The sequence below is a fragment of the Pollicipes pollicipes genome, unplaced genomic scaffold, assembly GCF_011947565.3.
Source record: "Pollicipes pollicipes isolate AB1234 unplaced genomic scaffold, Ppol_2.1 Scaffold_2555;HRSCAF=2994_pilon_pilon_pilon, whole genome shotgun sequence".
NCBI lineage: Eukaryota > Metazoa > Arthropoda > Thecostraca > Pollicipedomorpha > Pollicipedidae > Pollicipes > Pollicipes pollicipes.
Genome location: NW_023596136.1, coordinates 45,410,344 through 45,428,216, shown reverse-complemented (window position 1 = coordinate 45,428,216; position 17,873 = coordinate 45,410,344). Strand labels below are relative to the sequence as shown.

The 17,873-nt window shown below is 65.7% G+C and overlaps 1 long non-coding RNA gene across 1 annotated transcript; it reads left to right on the top strand.

The window, feature by feature from the left end:
• The first annotated feature begins 5,646 nt into the window (after window positions 1–5,646).
• On the top strand, window positions 5,647–17,603 carry LOC119111536 (uncharacterized). Its single transcript, XR_005095590.1, has 3 exons — window positions 5,647–5,719; window positions 13,055–13,120; window positions 17,266–17,603. It is a non-coding gene; the product is annotated as an uncharacterized LOC119111536 (long non-coding RNA).
• The last annotated feature ends 270 nt before the right edge of the window (window positions 17,604–17,873 follow it).

Genomic DNA, 17,873 nt, shown 5'->3' with positions numbered 1-17,873 from the left:
CGACAATCAGCGCTCAAAGCTCGGCGCACCGTTCGCCGCCGCCGCAGTTAGGCGCACTGATTGTGGCGCAGACGCCCTTGTCGGCGGGGCTTGTCATCAGACGGTGGCCAGCGCGCTGCGCGGTCACGCGGCGACGCCGGGGTGATTCCGTCTCTGACGGCATCAGGCGCCGGTGACGTCGGTCCGGGGCGGGCAGCGTCAGTCCAGTTTTCCTGGCGGCAGGCAGCAGAGGCCGCCGGCTCGCGGGGCGAGGCGGCAAGCTCTCGGCGAGCGTCGCGGCCGCACGCCTCGGCGCGCTGTGACGCGGTGGGGAAAGGCGATCGGCTGGTCGCTGTCACGCGTGCCCAGTTTTGGAGTGTGCTGCGCTGCTGGTGGCGGGGTGACGGTGACACCCCACAGCCCGTGCTCGTCAGTGGGAGCGGGACGGTCGTCGGCGGGGCGGGGCGCGCCCTGACGCCCGTGGCTGCCGTCGACAGCCGTGCGTCGACGGTCGTCGCGCCTCGGCGGTCGTCGCGTCGGCGGTCGTCGTGCCCTTCCTCTGGGCGTGCCCCCCCCCCCCTCCTTCTTCGCCTCCCATCCCGTCACCGCATCCCCGATACAGACCTTCGTTAGCCTGACCCGGACTGGTCGTGCGCCCACTCCCCCCCCCCCCCCCCCACGCCGTAAACGTCTTCGGCATAGATTAGAGCGTCGGCAAAGACGGGCAAGAGCTGGAGGCGGGACAGACGCCGACCTGTCCGGGCGGCTGAAGTGTCCGTTGTCGCGACCGCCACAGCCCAGCGCGCTTTGGCGGCCACTGCGCCCGTGTAATTTGGTCGTCCGTTCGCTGGGCCGTGCTTCACACAGGTGGCCACGGTTCGAACGCAGTTTGTCCCGCTTCCAGGACTGTGACGTCATAGCTGTCTGATGGTGCGGGCGTTAATGAGCGCTTTGTGCCGTCCGCATCGCGCGCGCATGCATCGCGCGAGGACGGAGAGAGCGAGAGAGCGGGGAGAGAGAGGGAGGAAGAGACGGAATAGAGGCAGAGAGCACGAGAACGGAGGGTAGACAGGGCGAGGGAGACAGAGCAGGGCGGGAGAGGGTAAAGAGGGAGAGGATCAGTCATGTGGGAGGAAGAGCGATCAAATGCATCTCACCACGCGGGCGATGGTGGTTGGATGACCTTGTCCTGTTTGGTATTGTGATGCCCCTGCCGCCCTGATTATGTAAAACACAGGGTGCGCGACCCACGGCGTGGGATAGCGGCTCGCTAAAGCGTGCGCCTGTGACCGCTTATCGCCCCCTCTGCCCCCCCCCCCCCCCCCTCCACCCGTCGTCCGCCCGTAACGGGAGGTGCGGGTTATGTGCGCAGGTGACAGTGGCGTGGGGCCCATCGCCTGCGACCGCTCACGTGTCGCGCGAAACGCGTCGTGGCCCGGCCGTGTCCGTGAGTGGACCGTCGTGGGCCCGTGAGTCGGCTGCCGTTGGCTCGTGAGTCGGCCCGCCGTGGGTCCATGGGCCCGAGAGTCGGTCGCCATGGGCCCGTGAGTCGGCCGCCGTGGGTCCGTGGGCCCGTGAGTGGGTTGTCGTGGACCCGTGAGTCGACCGCCGTGGGCCCGTAGGTTTGACCCCCGGGTCCGTGAGTCGGCGGTCCCGGCGGTCGTGACCCCGCCGCGCGCTGACGCGCCCCGCCGCGCCGCTGACACGGAGGTGACCCCCGAGCCGGCCTAACGACCCTTTGTGTGCTACTTTCTCCGGCGGTGCGGCGCGCTGCCGGCCACCGCCGCCGGCCGCTTTTGAGACCGCTCGGGCAGGACGGAGGGACGGCTCTGTCGTCCGCGTCCGAGCTCCAGACCCGGCGAGCTGCAGAGCGGCGTTGTATGGCGGGACACATGCGTGGGAGGGGGGTTTGGTTCTCTAGAAATGGGTCGAGTGGGCTTTTTGGCCAGGTGGCTGCTGATGGCCAGTTTTCTGTCGTCGGATTGAAATGCATCGCTAGGCAGCTTTTTTGCGACGCTCGTGGGCCTTCGGCGCGAAAACCGGTCAGACGCACGGAGCCGTGTCTGCTCTGTCGGAGACAGACCGCTGTTTGGGTGTGTGGTCGGAATTGGGACACATCCCCGACCCATTTTCCTAATATGTGCCGAGCTCGTTCCGAACCTCCGGGACACTTCGGATGGCGTGGCGCAAGCCGATTAAGGCGGCTACATGTGCCGGAGCCGCTGGACTGACCATGTCTTAAAGGCTAAACGGTTTGCGGTAGGGAGCCACACATGCACTCGGTGAGACGCACCATGGCGCGTGGTTTGGCGCGCCCACTCCCCCAGCGCGCGGCTCACACCTCCGTGCCATCCGCTGCTGTTCTTGACCGGCGCGGCCCTGCCGCCGGGCACCTCCCCTGCCGAGCCGGGGACGGTGCGCGCTGGGTTTTTGTGGCGCGCGCGGAGCGGTGCGGCGTGGCGCCGCTGACTGTCGCCGGACGGGGGTCTCGTCGGCCTGTCGGCACTCGCCGGCGTCTCCAGCAGCCCTCCCCGCCCGGATGCCCGACTGCCGTTTTCGGCGGGGGCGGAGCAGGTGGCGCTGGCACCGGTGTGTGTGTGGGGGGGGGGGGGGGCTCCGCAGCGCAGCGGCATCCCCTGGCCGGCTTCCTTCTGAGGGCTGTGGTATTCGTAGCGCCGTTGTGGGGCTTGGTGTCCGATTGGAAAGGCTGTAATCCGATGCCCCAGAGTGTGGCGTGGTCCCGATATGGCACAGGTTGTTTGACACTGTCAGACGGGTCCCGGGACGTCCAGGAGACTCCGCCGTGGGCCCCAGGTCAGGAGTCTAGCCCAGATACTGTTTCGCCCCTCCCCTCCCCGGCCCGGCCCGTTGCCGTGCAGATAACGGGACGGCTCGGCGATGGACGGTGATCCTTCTTGCTCCATCTGTCTCAGTATCGCCACCTCTAGAACAGACCTGCTGTGTGATCCGCCATGGTCTCAGTATCGCCACCTCTAGAAACAGACCTGCTGTGTGATCCCGCCCCGCTGTCCCCCAGAACGTCACGCCGTTCCTCCCTGCTGTCCCCCCGGGGTACTCGGCCGACCCCGTCGTCCCCACCCATCGCTCTCGTCGCCGGCGCCGTCAGCTGGAGCGGCGCGGGACGGCCAGCCGGTGGCGGTCTCTCAGTGCTGGGGATGGCAGGTCCGGCTCGAGCCGACAGCGGCGGCGATGGCGGCGGTATGACCCCAGAGCTGCGCTGTGATCCCGCCAGGCTGATCCACGGCCGCCACGGACCCCACTACGGTGCCTCAGCCGGCCGGCGCTGTTCTCGGGGCCTGCCGGCTGGCTAGGCCGGTTCGTTGGGATTTCCTGTGGGGCCACAGGTGACGGCAGGCAGGGCTGACCCGCTGACGCCGCGGGCCGGCCCGGTTGGGTCAGGCCGTCGTCTGAGCGGCCGCGGCGGCTGCGGACCCGACGCCTGGAACGGGACTGGCGGAGGCCGGCTGTGCTCGGCTCGACAGGAGTGAGGATTGAGAGCGATTCAGATCCACCCGCGGCGCCGTGTGGCCGCTGCTCCGGGTCCCACCCGCCACCGCGCGGTGCATTAGTGACGTAACGCTGGCGTCAGCACCGCTGGCGTGGTCGCCGGCGGCGCCAGGGCCGTGTTGGCGTCCGTCCTTGGCTGCTGAAGAATGTGCGGTAAATAGCCGCGAGAACTAGTCTGCGAGTTTTTCAAGTGTTGGATTGACACGACTGGATCGGCCGTGTAAAGGCCGCCGCCGCTGGTGTGCAGGCGGTGGTGGCGCGGCGGACCCTTCAACGTTTGCCGAACGCCGTGTGGTCGTTGAATGTGCGTCGGGGGATGAGTGATTCGCAGAGACGCCGCGACAGGATCCTGGCGCGGGCCCGCGCTCGTTCCCCTCCTTACTTGTTCCGTTCTTGGACGCGCGCGCCGCGTCCCGCCCAGGGCAGGACTCGCACCGGAGGATACAGGCCATAGCCGGCGCCCGTCAGCCCGGCTGGCCAGCGTGTGGGACGTGGTGGTGGGACGCAGCCGCGAGACTGTACAGCCGCAGCGTACGTGACGCGAGGCTGTACGGACCGGCTCGTGCTCTCCGCTGGGACGGGCCCGCCTTGTGCCGAAAGGCAGCTCGTGGAGAGAATGCGGGAGGGTGGACCGGTGTCCAGCTCAGCTTACCGGGCATTGCGCGGCGGCCCGCAGTTCCTGGAACCGGGGCGTTGGTCATAGTTCCAGCACATGTTTGAGTTGGAGATTACTTCCTCTTCGTGTCGCAGAAAACAGTCCAAAAAGTCTACGTATCGGGATGCTGCATGAGATGTCTCGTGCCCGTGCAAAAGCCGTCAAATACTTGTCCCACCTCGTTTCCTAGCTTCTGCACACGACTCGCCAGTGAAGGCACGGTGATTTCGTACGATATTTCATGCAGCGATGGCTGGTGAGCGTTCGTGACTTCTCGTGCAGCAGGCAACTGCCTATACGCAATTCCAATTCATCTGCATTGACACATTAACTCCGCTTGTCAATCAGCGATCGGATCAAACGTATGCCGTCCACCTGGCCGAGAGGTTCGTGTCCACTTTTTGTTCCGCGCTCAAATCATTGTAATGAAGCCTGGTTGCGCCGGTCGCATCCAATCTGCGAACGCCCGCTTTCTGGCAAAACGAGACCAGCGATCGACTTTGAACCCGGGCTTCTGAACGAATCCAGATTATTTCCAACGTCTTTATCTCAGCCAAGTCCGAGCGGGTTGAGACCGATGTCGTAAACCCTCCGCCGGTCACGAGGCTCCGTTTCGGAGTGGCGGGGGTGATAGACTCTCCTACAATTATGGGCTGTCGCGCTCATCGGGTAGGACGAGATAATTACTAGTGCTGCTATCTGCTGTCATCGCCCATGGGTTTTGTGGACATGACAAGGACGGCTGAACGTGAACTGTGTATCCCTTTTGAATTGTGAACAGCGCAAGGCCTTCATGGTGGAGATGTGTTTGATATTACGAAAGCGTTGTTAAGTTTCAATATGTCGGATAAAAATACCGGGTTGATCTTATTTGATAATTGCGAGGAACGTTGCCCATGCCCTCTTCCGTGCGTGCGTTCGTGCGTTCGTGTGTGTGTGTGTGTGTGCGTATGTTGTGTGCGTGTGCGTGTGCGTGCGTGCGTGTTTGCGATTTGCGGTAAGGCCCATGTCTGCGGGTGATTGGTGCGGGTACATACACCGCTCTGCCTTCGGGAGAGCACCAACTTGGTCAGTTTCGCTCGCTCTCAGTTCCCTTACGGTTCCGCTTCGTCTCCTTGGCTCCAACTGGTCTACAACTCGCCTGTTCCCGCTCAGCTCGTCCCCCATCGCTCCCGCTCTGTTCCGCTTTATCTCCACCTCATCTCCTGCTCGTTTTTCGGTTCCACCTCGTCCAACCCTCGTCTCCTGCCGTCCCTTCCGCCGGTCCGGGCCGCCCGGCCCCTCGCACCGCGCCCGGTCCCGGTCCGGCTCCGTCCCGCTGCCGCCGTTCGCGCAGTCAGCTGACTGCCGCGCCGCCAGCGCCGCCAGCGCCGCCCGGCCGCCTGGCGGCGGGCGGCCGCAGCTCCCTCGTCAGTCTCGCTGCGGCGCCGTCCCGGAGCGCCGTGTACCGAGAATGGGTGAGCAATATCGGACTGGCGGCGGTCCGGCGGCGCGGCGGCACTCAGCAGTGACAGCCCGGCGCTGCCGACGCGGCGACCTCGGTCTCGCCGCTGACAGGTAGGACGGCCGCTCGCCGGCCTGGGCCGCCAGCTGGCGGCGCCCGCTCTCCGCTTTGTTGGGCCGGTCTGCGCTCTTTAGTACGCCGCCAACGGCAGGTGGCATTCGGTCGCGGTCGGTTCCTCTGATGCTGGTGGTGTTTGCTTGCGGACGTGACTGGTGTCCAGTGTTGACACATATTGGCCCCGGACTTTTTAGCGTTGCATCTTATGGACCGCTGTGGTCACGAGCGGCATGATAGGGCATTCCAAGTGCGGCATGGAGCCGAAACAGAGGTACTGGAAGGGTCGAACCCACGAGCTGTAGTCCAGTCATGTCGTCTACAGTGCCCGGTTTCCTTAGCTTGCGGTTCTTCGCTCGCAGCGCGGATCTGACTGCGTTCGTGCGTGCGTGGCTTGGGCCGCTCTATCGTGAGATGTTTGCCAGGTTTGGCCCGATTGCCGCAAGAAGGAAACGGGGTGTGGTTGCGGTGTGTGATGGGACGCGCGGCGCGCGTTTCTCTGCCGGCCCAGCCGGGTCTGACACCAGTCTGGCGCGCCGTGCCCCCCCCCCCCCCCCCCCCCGGGCCGTCGGGTCTCCCAGCCGTCGACCGCCAGGCTGGCCGTCGTGCGCCGTTTTTTGCCGCGCCGGCCGGAGCGCCGTGGTCGGCTCAGCGTCGCCCGCGGCTGGGTGGCGCCCGCCAGCTCCCGCGCCGCCCTCCGCTGATCCCGCCCGTCGCTGTGCGCCGCTTCATCGGCACGCCCCCCCCCCCCCCCCCCTCACGCCGCGTCGCGTCGCGTCGGTGCGTTGCCGGCGCCAGAACGGCGCGTCGCCGACTGTCGGTGACGTCGGCGTGCGTCAGAGGAACCGCGGCCACGTGCTCTGCGCCGCGTGCCGGTCGCCGCCGCCGCTGTTTCCTCCGCCGCGGTCCGGTTATGAATGATGCATACGTGCGGACGGCGGCGGCGACGGCGGCGGCCTGGCTGTCGGGGCCGTGTCAGCTGGAGCAGACCGGGCCGTGTCAGCCGGAGCCCATCGGTCCGTGTCAGTCGGAGCACACCGGGCCGTGTCAGCCAGAGCAGAACGGGCCATGTCAGCCAGAGCAGACCGGGCTGTATTACCGGAGCACGCCGGGCCGTATTAGCCGGAGCACACCGGGCTGTATTAGCCTGAGCACACCGGGCTGTATTAGCCGGAGCACGCCGGCCAGAGCAAACCGGGCCGTGTCAGCCGGAGCACACCGGGCCGTGTTAGCCGGAGCACACCGGCCAGAACAAACCAGGCCGTGTCAGCCGGAGCACACAGGGCTGTGCGGACTGCCGTCCAGTCGGCCTCAAAGGCCCCGCAGTGGGCGCGCGGCGTCGGTGCTCCTCTGGGATGCTGTGTTGCGGCTCCAGCCCAAAGCGGCGGCGGCTGTTGGCCGTGTTTCGTCGCTGCTACGATCGAGGCCGGTGGGCAAACTGGCTGAAACGTCAACTAACCGGTCATTGTGTGACTTCGGAGGCCCTGTCCGACCTGGCCAGTCACGCTGTTGCCGAGCTTACATCTCTTCAGCCACTGATCTTGCTGCCATGTAGCTTTGAGCCACGAAAGGGTCTAAATCTATATCTATAAATATATCTAAATCTATCTAGATCTATGAATCTTGAAAAGCTGTGAAGCAACGGCATCGGTGCATTTGAGTGCAGGTTTTTTGATTACACAGCGCGTTCCTGTGGCTGCTGGGTTACAATATAACCGTAATTGCATTTTCCTTTTCGGAATAACATGTTTGCATGCTGCCACAAAAAGCTGGAGGACCGCAGCTCAAAACTGGGCCCACATGTCGACACGGGGCGTCGCAGCAGCATGAGACAATGATTCGCACCGAGGACAGAGCTGACAATCGTGCTGTCAAACGCGTGGCCCTGTGTGCGCAGACTGTGACGCGCCATCGTGTGCCAAAGCGGCACCTGCCCGTTTTGGGGACGGTTTTAAGGAGTGGCGTCGGCTGCCGGCGGCCGGCCAGTCGGATACAGGGCTGTCGTCAACGTAACATTTTTTTCCCGAAAGCGACCGCAAATGTAACGCGCTGTGGCCTGCGCTAGGAAAAAGTGGGCCGCGAAAGCTGCACTGTCACATAGCCCAGTCCGTTATCGCCAACGTTCACCCAAAATTGATCGGGGTTTGCAATGCTTGCGTCACAGTCAGCAAACACGCAAACCATTTCCAATGTACCAATCTCGTTAGCTTTGGTCGCCTGGTCCAAAGCCACCCAAGGTTCCAGCCATGTCATGTGTAAATAAGAACGCGAACGCCAAACATCGTTTACGTCTGCTTGCCAAACTGGCTAAGGTAGGACATTCTCATGTATGATACGTTTTATTTCTATAAGATTTAAAAACTAGGGGTGTCATTTGCATTTGTTTTGGCGTCATGTGCAGAGTGATATCAGCCACGTATATTGTCACGGCTTCATTAGTCTGCCGTCAACAGAGATGTACTGACACGCTTACTGCGCTTCGGTGTATACTGTGCTTCCGTGAGCACTATAAAAGACCACTGAGACGTTCTTTGATTCCCATTTGGCCCATCTAAGAATCGCATACAGTAATGCTGCCCAGCGGTCTGGTATCGATACTTTTGTCAGTCGTCGGATTAAAGGCTATTTTTGATCGTGCCTCGAACACCGGACGTCGGAAAAACGCTTAGTTAGGGGAGCTGTATGTGGGAGGAGCCATTGACCTGCTGAAAGTGCGGCGAGAAGGATGAGGCAAGTGCCTCCCCCCCCCCTCCCCGCCGTCCCCCTCCGATCACCATCAATCACCATCACCACCACCATCACCATCACCATCACCATCACCATCACCACCGCCACCACCACCATCTTCTGCCGAAACGCCGCCGCAGCGGAGTCCACATCTTAGCGCCGCGTAGGTCCGGTCCGATCCTGCACAAGCCGCCGCCGTCGGTCCAGTCGCCCGGCGGCTATTGTGCCGGCTAGCTACACCGGCTGCCCGCTCCGATACATAAATCATGCGGCTCTGGCCGCCTTATCGGGTGGCGGATCGCTTCCTGCCCTTCGCAGAGGTCGCGAACACGGAGCCGGACCAGAAGCATTTGCATTCGTGCTGGTGGCGGGGGGGGGGGGGGAGAATCGCGTCCGGACGGGCCGGCGTCCCGCCGCCGGCCGGGCTGCGGGTCAGGCCAGGTCAGGCGGCCTGCTGGCGGCCGGGTCCCGCCGCCCCGCCCAGTTGCGGACGGCGCCGCCAGGGCGACCTCGGCCCCCGCACCTCTTCCGCGTGGGTCTGAAGGACACCGACGGGCGGACGGTCGCTTGACCTGGTCGCATCGACCTTGACCCACGGCACCGACCGGGCCGCTGCCGGCGGCTGGCGCGAGCGCCGCCTCCGTGGGCTGCCCGCCGCTGCGCCGTCGCTCAGGGGCGTTCTCTCCTGAGAGGGCGCTCAGGTCTGTGTGTTTCTGTGCGGTCGGCGGAGCGCCGCTTGCCCGCGGCCGGCGCGCCGTTTTTTCTGGCCACGGCCCGCGGCCGGCCAGCGCGCGCGCGCGGTCGCTGACCTTGTTACGCCAATCGGTCGGCTTGGCGGCTATCGGCGGTGGCGCGCGTGCGCGCGCGCGTCACCCCACGGAAGGGTGGGTGACGGTGGCGTCACGGCCGGCGGACTCGCGCGAGTGCCGCCGTTACGCAGCGGTTCGAGGCCGGTGACACAAGAAAAACTGCCGGCTCCGGTGCCCGCCAGCCGGCGCCGGAGGACCGACGGCCCCATATCCCGTTCACTGGAGCGCCGGCGAGGTGCGCACGGCCGCTGGGAACCCGCCCGGACTAGAGGTGTGCACGGTCATGCGGCGGACGCCCAGAAATCCGAGCGGCGGCCGGCCGTCTGCTTGCACCCGGTTCGTCCGTGTTCGATGTTTCCGAGCGCGACGGCTGACCCTTATCATGATGGTGGCATGCCGCCCGCCGCCGCCGAGACTCCAGCTCAGCCCTATGTCGGCGGACCCGGCGGACTCGCCCGCCGCGGAGACCCGGCAGGCCCGGAGCGCGGCGCGCCCCGCCGGCGACGCGTCGCTCCGATGCCAGCTCGCGCGTGAGACGGCCGCACCACCGCTCTGAGGTCCGCGTCGACAGGCGACGATGTGTGAATGGCGCGGCGTGGCCCGTGAAACGCGGCGTGTTGTGCGCAATCTGCGCAGCGACGGGCGGTCCGAAGCGGCCTGTAATTTGCTGCCGGTCGCCGCTTTGTCCCGCCGGGCAGACGCGCGCCGCAGCCTTGGAGGGCCATTCAGTGCCGGATTAGCGGGCCACGGTGACATGGGCTCCGGCTCGGCCGGACCCCCCGACCGACGGCCAGCCAGCTCCGGCTCCGGCTCCGGCTCCGGCTTCGGCTGGAGTGGCGCATGGGCGGGCGCCCTTCCGGGCCGCAGGGCAGGTGTGTCAGCGCACTCGCGCGCACGCACGGCGTGGCCGGCGCCGGCTGACTCACGGCTTCGTCACCGGGCGGGCAGGGGTCGGTTGGAGCGCGGCTGCTCAAAGGCACCTCCGATGTGCGGCCGCGTCGCCGCGCGAGCCTGCGCCGTGGCCGCCCAACTGCAGGAAACTCGCTCCCCCTCCCCCAATCACGGTTGCCCAGTCCCTTGCCGCGTGCTCTCCGCCCGCATATGGGTCATCGCGTGCCATCGGGCGGCACTCGGCGCACGCGGCGGCCTGCTGGGCGGTCGGCGGCGGCGCTCCGGTCGTGTGCGCGCCCGCCGCCGTCCCCGGTAGCTGCCGGGCTCGGCTGGCGTGGCGTGACTCGGCTTCGATCGCCGCCGCGATGCGTTGCACGGAAGGCTGCGCCGGTCAGTCAACATCTGACGCGCCGCAGACGCCCCCGGCCGGGCCGCGGACCGGTTCGCCCAGGTCGAACGGGCGGACGGGAGAGGGGTGTGTGGATTACCACCGAGAGGGGCGTAGTCGGCGGTCGTTGGGCCACGGCTGGTAAGCTCTCGTCTAGCCGAAATGTGTCGATCTCTCTGCGGCCTCCCGGCAGCTCATGGCGGAGCGGGCTTTCGGCCGCGTCCGATCGCGCGGAGCGGCCCGCGCCTCAGCCCTCCGCTCGCCCCGCGCGGCGCTGACGCTGGCTCAGGGCTCCCTCCGCGGGCGGACCGCCAAATCACAGCCAATGTCCCTGCTCGCGCGGCCGCCCCGCCTCCGCCGAGTACACTCCAGTCGTCGGCCACCCGCTCGGGCTGTATAACCGTGTGTTGGCTCGCCCGTTTCGCCGTTGTTTGTCGTCGGCCGTTTGAGCGCCGGCCGCCTGGCGGCCCGCTGCCCGCGGCTGGCCGGCCGGGCACCTGTTTGCCCGACGGCCGGGCGGCCCGTGTGACACGAGCCGCCCGCCGCACAGGGCCGCTATCGGGGCGAGCGCGCTCTGGCGGGCTGGTGAGAGCTTGCTGACGGGTGCGGTCGGGGGGCACCCCCGCCCCGGGATGTCGTGACGCGCGGCTGTTTGGAGGACGAGTTCGCCGTGTTGGTTGGTCGCGGCGGGGTTCGGCTGCGATCCGCCTTGTCTTGATCAGTGTTTGCCAATCGTGCGGATGTTCCAGTCGCTTGGTGGTTGACACGGCGAACGTAGAACCTTGCCCAAACGTAACGCACGCACGCAGCGCCCGTTCAGACGTGCTTACACCGCAATTACGCCGTCCGCACATTCACATCGCGGACAAACGAACCGGGCACCGCAATCCGCGTAACCCTGCGGACGCGGCACCCCCATTCAAAACGTCAGGGGCGACTTTCCCAGCGGCGCGTCACCCTCGCCGTCCGTCACGGGCCGGGGCGGCTGGCGGCGGCGGGCCTCCGGCGCCGACCGCGCCCTGCCCCCGGACCCGGCGCCGGTGCAGCCGCACCGGCACGGCACGCCTGCACGGCGCGCCGGGCCGCGCAAGAGACGGCTGGCGGCGCCGGCGGCGGCCCGGCTGGCCGGCCCGTACGCCCAGCCGGACCGAGCGCGAGCGGCGCGCGCCGCCGCGGGGGCGGGCCCGTCGCCGCGGCTCCGCTGCGGGAGGCGGCTCGGCGCCGGCTGGCGGAGCGCTGTCGACGCCGTGCTGAAGGGCAGGGCTTGGTGTGGTGTGGTGTTTGCCCGAGGTGAGACCTGAATGTCTTTGCCTTAGCCGCGAAGGAGACAGAAGTCATTGGAAAATTCAAAACTCCACGAATGAGAGACCCAACCCACGAAAAAAGTCAAAACTGATGGGTAGGAACCGTACATTAGAGGTGTCAGTTGTCCTCAAAAATCTTGTCTGAGAACAGTCGGGCCGTGCTGTTTCTCCGGTGCTCAGGGTTGGTGCTCTCCGGTGCTCAGGGGTGCTCAGGTTGCCGGGCGGTGGGGGCTCGTTAGGAGGGTGATGGAAAGCTCGTTTTGGGGGCAGTGGTGTTTGTGTCGCCCACGCTGGCTCCGCGGGGGTCTGCTGGTGACGGCGTGGATACGTGCGACCGCAGCGAGCGATCGTAAGTAACGGGGAATGCGGCGTAAAGTAATCTGTGGATCACCTGCAGTTGTATCGGGCGGCCAACGGGACCTGACCGGACCGGTTCGAACCTCTGACGTCCTTCCACGCTATCCAAACGGTTACTTTCCTTTTGCACAATGGGCCGCGAAAAACGCGGCTTTGCGTGCTGGTCCCGTGAGTTTTCCTCGCCGCCGTCCGGTGCGCTGATGTTTCGCCGGAGCTCCGTCGCGAAGTGGGCACGCGGCGCTCTCTGGCGTCAGCCTGCGGCGGGAAAATCGCTGGGAAATCACCACAGTGTTGTACCGAATAACGTCCGTGTCGTCCCGCATTGTCCCAGCCCTTCCGCACGTCCGAAAATCGCAGGCTCCAGCGGCGTGGTGACAGCCACACAACATCCACATGCCTTGAAGGGTCTTCGATGGTTTTATTTCAAAAGATTTCGATGATGAAATAACTTTGTTGCAGCCACATGTGGGCTCGCGCAGCCATTGTCTGTGGTGATCGTTTGTTCTCATCCAGTCAGCGTCATCCAGCCCGGCTGCCCATCCACGCTCCCTTTTCCCGGGCCGTGGCTCTGCGTCGAGCCGTGGCGGCGAAGCTCTCCGCTCTCCCGCACGCTTTCCTTTCCCTGTAGTCTGGCTCTCGATCTCGGGTGACCGGCTGCGCCATCCCGCGACCCCGCTCTCTCCGCAGGGCCACGCGCGCCGCACCACGCCGCGCCCCCCCCCCCCCCCCCCCGGTTCGCGCCGGTGACCTCTCATGTGGTGTCCAGGCTCCGGCAACCAGCCGATGACCTCGTGCCGTGCTGTGCGGCGCCGCGCGCTCCGGCGTCAGTGTGTGACCGGCGTCTCCCGACTGTTGCAGGGTGCCTGGCCGTGCGGCGCTGGCCGCTGAGCCGCCTCACGAGCGGTCGCCGGTGACCACTGCCAGGTGAGCACAGCGGTCGGCCCCGGCCCCGCTTGGAGGCGTCACCCAGCCCGGCCGGCCCGGCCTAGCCCCGACCCGGCCCGACCCGGCCCGACCCGGCCCCGACCCGACCCGGCCCGGCCCGACCCGGCCCGACCCGGCCTGACCCGGCCCGACCCGACCCCGACCCGACCCGACCCGACCCGACCCCCGGGCCCGGCCTGGCCCGACTCGACCCGGCCCGGCCCGGCCCGGCCGCGCCCGGCCCGGCCCGGCCCGGCCCGACCCGGCCCGGCCCGGCCCGACCCGGCCCCGACCCGGCCCGACCCGGCCCGACCCGGCCCGACCCGGCCCGACCCGGCCCGGCCCGGCTCGGCTCGGCCCGGCCCGGCCCAGCCCGGCCCGACCCTGTAGGACCCGGCCTGGTCCAATCCGACCCGACCCGACCTGACCCGGCCCGACCCCGACCCGACCCGACCCGACCCGACCCGGTCCGTCCCGACCCAATCCGACCGATTCCGATCGGAAGGTCCGCCCGGCTCGCTGTCCAACAGCAAACAAAACCACCGCCGTGATACGGTCGGCTCTTGCGCAAGCGGCTGGCTGGTGACGAACGCGCCGATCGCCGCCGCTGCGGACGACATACGTCTCAGCCTCTCCGCCTGTTTGCCGCGGAACAGCGCGCATGGCCGCCGTCGCGGGCCACGCGTGCCACGGCTGGAGTGGTGCGGCCGTGTGGGGGGGCGGTGTCTGGCCACCGGCGCCGGGCGGGGCGCTTCCGCTCCGTTGCCGACCGGGCCGGCGCGGCGCGCCCGTCCCCCGCTGGCGGCGGCGGCGGCGCGGCGGCCGACCCAGCGTGGCGCGCCGGGAGCAGCCCACTAGCTGTCCATAACCCAGCCGGCCGTCGGCGGCCGGCAGCTATGACGGTGATGGCGGACGGCTGGCTGGACACCAAGCACGGCTCAGGGGCAGGGACGCGGCGTGTCGGTGTGTGCAGGACATCGGGCCGTTTTGCCGGCTCGTGTTGTTCCTGGCAAAAGTTCCTGACAAAAAGGGTTTCAGATCATGTATAGATTTAGTGCGTGGGGACTTTTAGGGTGGCGAGGATTGTGTGAACAGTTGGGATGGTGTGTGATGAACGGGATTTTTATGGCAGTCCTATGTGGCACCACAAGGCTGATGTCACTTATTAGCAGAGAGGGCGAGTCCGCTAATCTCGCCACCCTACCTCCGTCTGTCCAGGGAGGGCGAGTCTGCTACTCTCTCCATCGTACCTCCGCCTGTCTAGAGGGGGCGAGTCTGCTAATCTCTCCACCCTACCTCCGTCTGTCCAGAGAGAGCGAGTCTGCTACTCTCTCCACCCTACCTCCGTCTGTCCAGGGAGGGCGAGTCTGCTACTCTCTCCACCCTGCCTCCATCCGTGAATGTTCCTCGTGATTACGTCTCCCTCCAAGTGACTCTGTTTCTCGAGTCCCCCGTGTAAGGTGTTAATAAACATCTTAATGCTCAAAGTGTTCATTGTTTCGGGAGAAGGTACGTTTTAAAGACCTGGCACGGTATCATGACGCATATTATTTTGGTCGTATTGCCAACTTACAGCGTTATAGTCAGTTGGGGTCCAGCCCCCCCCCCCCTTCCCCTCACTTAAACAATAATTATGCGTCCCCAACTCATTTTGCGAAACTCTGAACCTGATCTCAAAGTCGGAGCTTCGGCATTTGGACATGGACTAAGCGTGACTTGCGGCCCGAGTTGTGTCATATGAGTCTCTCACACGGAGGCCCGTTTGTCGCCTAAGCCAAGTGGGCGCGGAAAGATACATTGAAACCATTTGGTCGTGTTGCCTGGCCTGGCGGTCCAAAGCTACGCTGCTGCCTCAGCGCCGCCGTCGGTGGCGTGGCCGCATACCATTGGCGATGCTTCCATTCAGGCACTCTAGATGCTTCATGACCGAATTTTAGAGCCCACGTTTGTGCCTTTCTAAAGTATGTCGTAACCTTGGACCGGATGAAATTTTGTTACGATGCATGTCAATGCATTTGAATGTCATAACTTATGTAGATCACACTCACCCATGCAACCTTCAAACTTTGCTCTAAACCTTTCACTTATGACGCGTATGTGTGGCAGTGTTATTACGGTGGTTTCGTAATGATTTATTTCCACATTATAAATATGTTCTGGTTACGCGCTCAGGCATGCTGGACCCAGCCTAAACCAAGGCTTTTGACTGATAGTCTTGACTAGGACAAGATTCCGCCATCATTCCGACCAAAGATCGGCACTTTAGCCTTGTTTTTGGGTATCACCTCCTGCACTTCAAACTGATGGCAGGCACAGGCCTATGTTTGTTCTGCTGATGCGAGTGAGAAGGTTGCACGGTTCGTAGTTCTGAACGCCAGTTGAGACTGTGATTAGTTTGGGAAGATGTGGAAAGAAGAGCGTGCACAGGCCGCAGCCATGCATTTGCATGAATGGCCAAGTGCCGTCCCAGTGTTTAAGCTGCCCCAGCGGGTTGGCGTCGCCCTTGTCGCATGCAGGGCCGGGGCGGGGGGGGGGGGGGGCGGAGCGAGCCAGGCAGCTGGTGGGCCTGCAGGGCCGCGGGGGCGGGGGGGGGGCGAGCCAGGCAGCTGGTGGGCTTGCAGCCGACCGCTGCCGCCCCAGGGCAGGGCGTGGATGAGACCCAACCGGTGGACGGCCGCCCGGCCCGGCGGCGGGGAAAGAAGGTGACGCGGAGGTTCCGTCAGCATCTCAGCCTCTCGTTACCGGCGTCGCGACAGCCAGCATGTATGTGGTCGTCTGTGGGGCCATCAACACTCGCATTCACTATCATTTTGTTTATATTTTATTATTTCGTCAAATGCATGTTGCCACCTTTCATGAATGTACTTCGTAAACATCGATTACAAGTCACCCACGGTTAGGTTGATTAGAAGTAGGTGATCTTGGGTGATCTCGACATGCGACCGCTCTCGCTGCAGCTTCGGGTGTTTCGTTCCTACAGCATTGCAGTGGCTCCATGAGATGGCACGTGCTGGCGGCGCCGACCAGCGACATCCCGTGCTGCTGCCCCGGACCCGTGTGGAACACGTGTCCCCTGACCTGCGCGTTTTCTCTCCACTCATGTCTGTTCATCGTCCGCTGACACGAAGCTGAACACGCATAGAAGCCTGGGCGGCACTGATCCGATGAGGCGAAGACGTGGGGACTTCTGATGACGATCCTTGCCGCCACCTCGGTCCGACCCGTGAACTGCCAGCCTCAGCTCCTCGGGCATGTGCGGCCGCGGCTCGTCTTCGGTCGGCTGCTGGCGGCCGGTCACTGCGCCTGCGCAGTGCTGCTCGCGGTGCGCCCGCATGCAGTCGCCATCGGACGCGTGGCCGCCCCGCACGGCCGGTGCCGGCCTCCGCCCGCCTCCCGGCGACGACAGGGCACCCGGCCGCCGCTGCGCCGCTGCATAGCAATGAGCGTCGCCGCCGGGCGGCCGCCGAGCCAGCGCGGACCGGGTCGCCCCGTCGCCAACGCGCGTGGGCTGGCCGGCGCCGCGTCGGTCGGTCGGTGGGCCGGCCGGCACAGGGCGCTCAGCGGGAGGCCGGCCGCCGGCGGCGCCCGCGGCTCCCCAGCGGGCGGCTCGGGGCACGCGCCCGGCGGCGGCCGATGACGTCATCCGCTGCACGGCGGGCCGCCGCCGCTCGGCGCCGTGTCGCAATCTGTTTTGAAGCGGTGCGCCGCGGGCGCCGGCCGTGCGTGGCGGCGGCGGCGCGCGTCCGCGCTGTTTGCCGGTCGTCGTTCGCACCGGCCGGCCGGTCGGGCGGGCGGCCGGCGCGACCGATCGGCGCGCGTTCCCCGTGCCCCGGGGGTGATGAGCCGTCCGGAGGGAGCGCGCCCTTACACAGCGGGGCGCTGGGCGGCTGACGTGTTGCTCGTTTCTGTGCCGTTGGTCGCGGGATGGGTCGCGATAGCGTCGCGGTGTTCTGTATTGTTCTGTCAGGTTTTGCCAGGTTCTGTATTCTGTCATTCTGTCGTTCTGTCAGGTGCACGCTGGCCGTTTGGCCTGTGAATATGGGCGAAAATGACGGGTTAATTGGAGTGGAGAACGTGCGTTGTGCGACTGCCTGGCGTCGTCGTGCTGTTTGTCTGGCATGTTTGACATGATTTCTCTGCTCCAGGCCAACTACGTTACCTGCCTCATAGCACAAATTCGAGCGACGCAAGTTCAAATCTCCGCCTGCCCCAGGACAGGTGAGCACGCGAGCGCCGATCGCCGCCACCGGCCCGCCCGCCTCCAAATAAAACTGCGCGCCGCGAACCGTGCCAAAAATCTAGTCACATTTCGGGTGCGGGCGACGGGCCGTTTTTGCGCGGCACGCGCGGCAAAAAGCGACGCGCCGCGGCAAAAAGTGGCGCGGCCGACGAACGCCGCTGCCGGGCCGGGTGTGCTTCGGTACCAGAGCGCGGGACCATCTCGTACGCGTCTGGCAGCGACGGCGCCGCTGGGAGCGTTGCTGTCGGCCGAGTCGACGGCGCCGCTCGGTCGCCAGCAGCCGGTGAGTGGGCCCCGGAGGCCGTTAATCAGCGGTGGTGACCCCCGCCTAGCCAACCGACTGGAGGCGGTGATGGGCGGGGCCGCCGCTGCGGAGCGGCGGTGGACAGGCGACGGCGCCAGCACCGGAGCCAGCGCGGGCAGTTGGGGGGAGGAGAGCAGGAGCGGACGGATGTCGTCACGTCGCTTTTTTCACGCACTGTGTCGCGTAGTTTTTGCTGGGATTCGCTAACG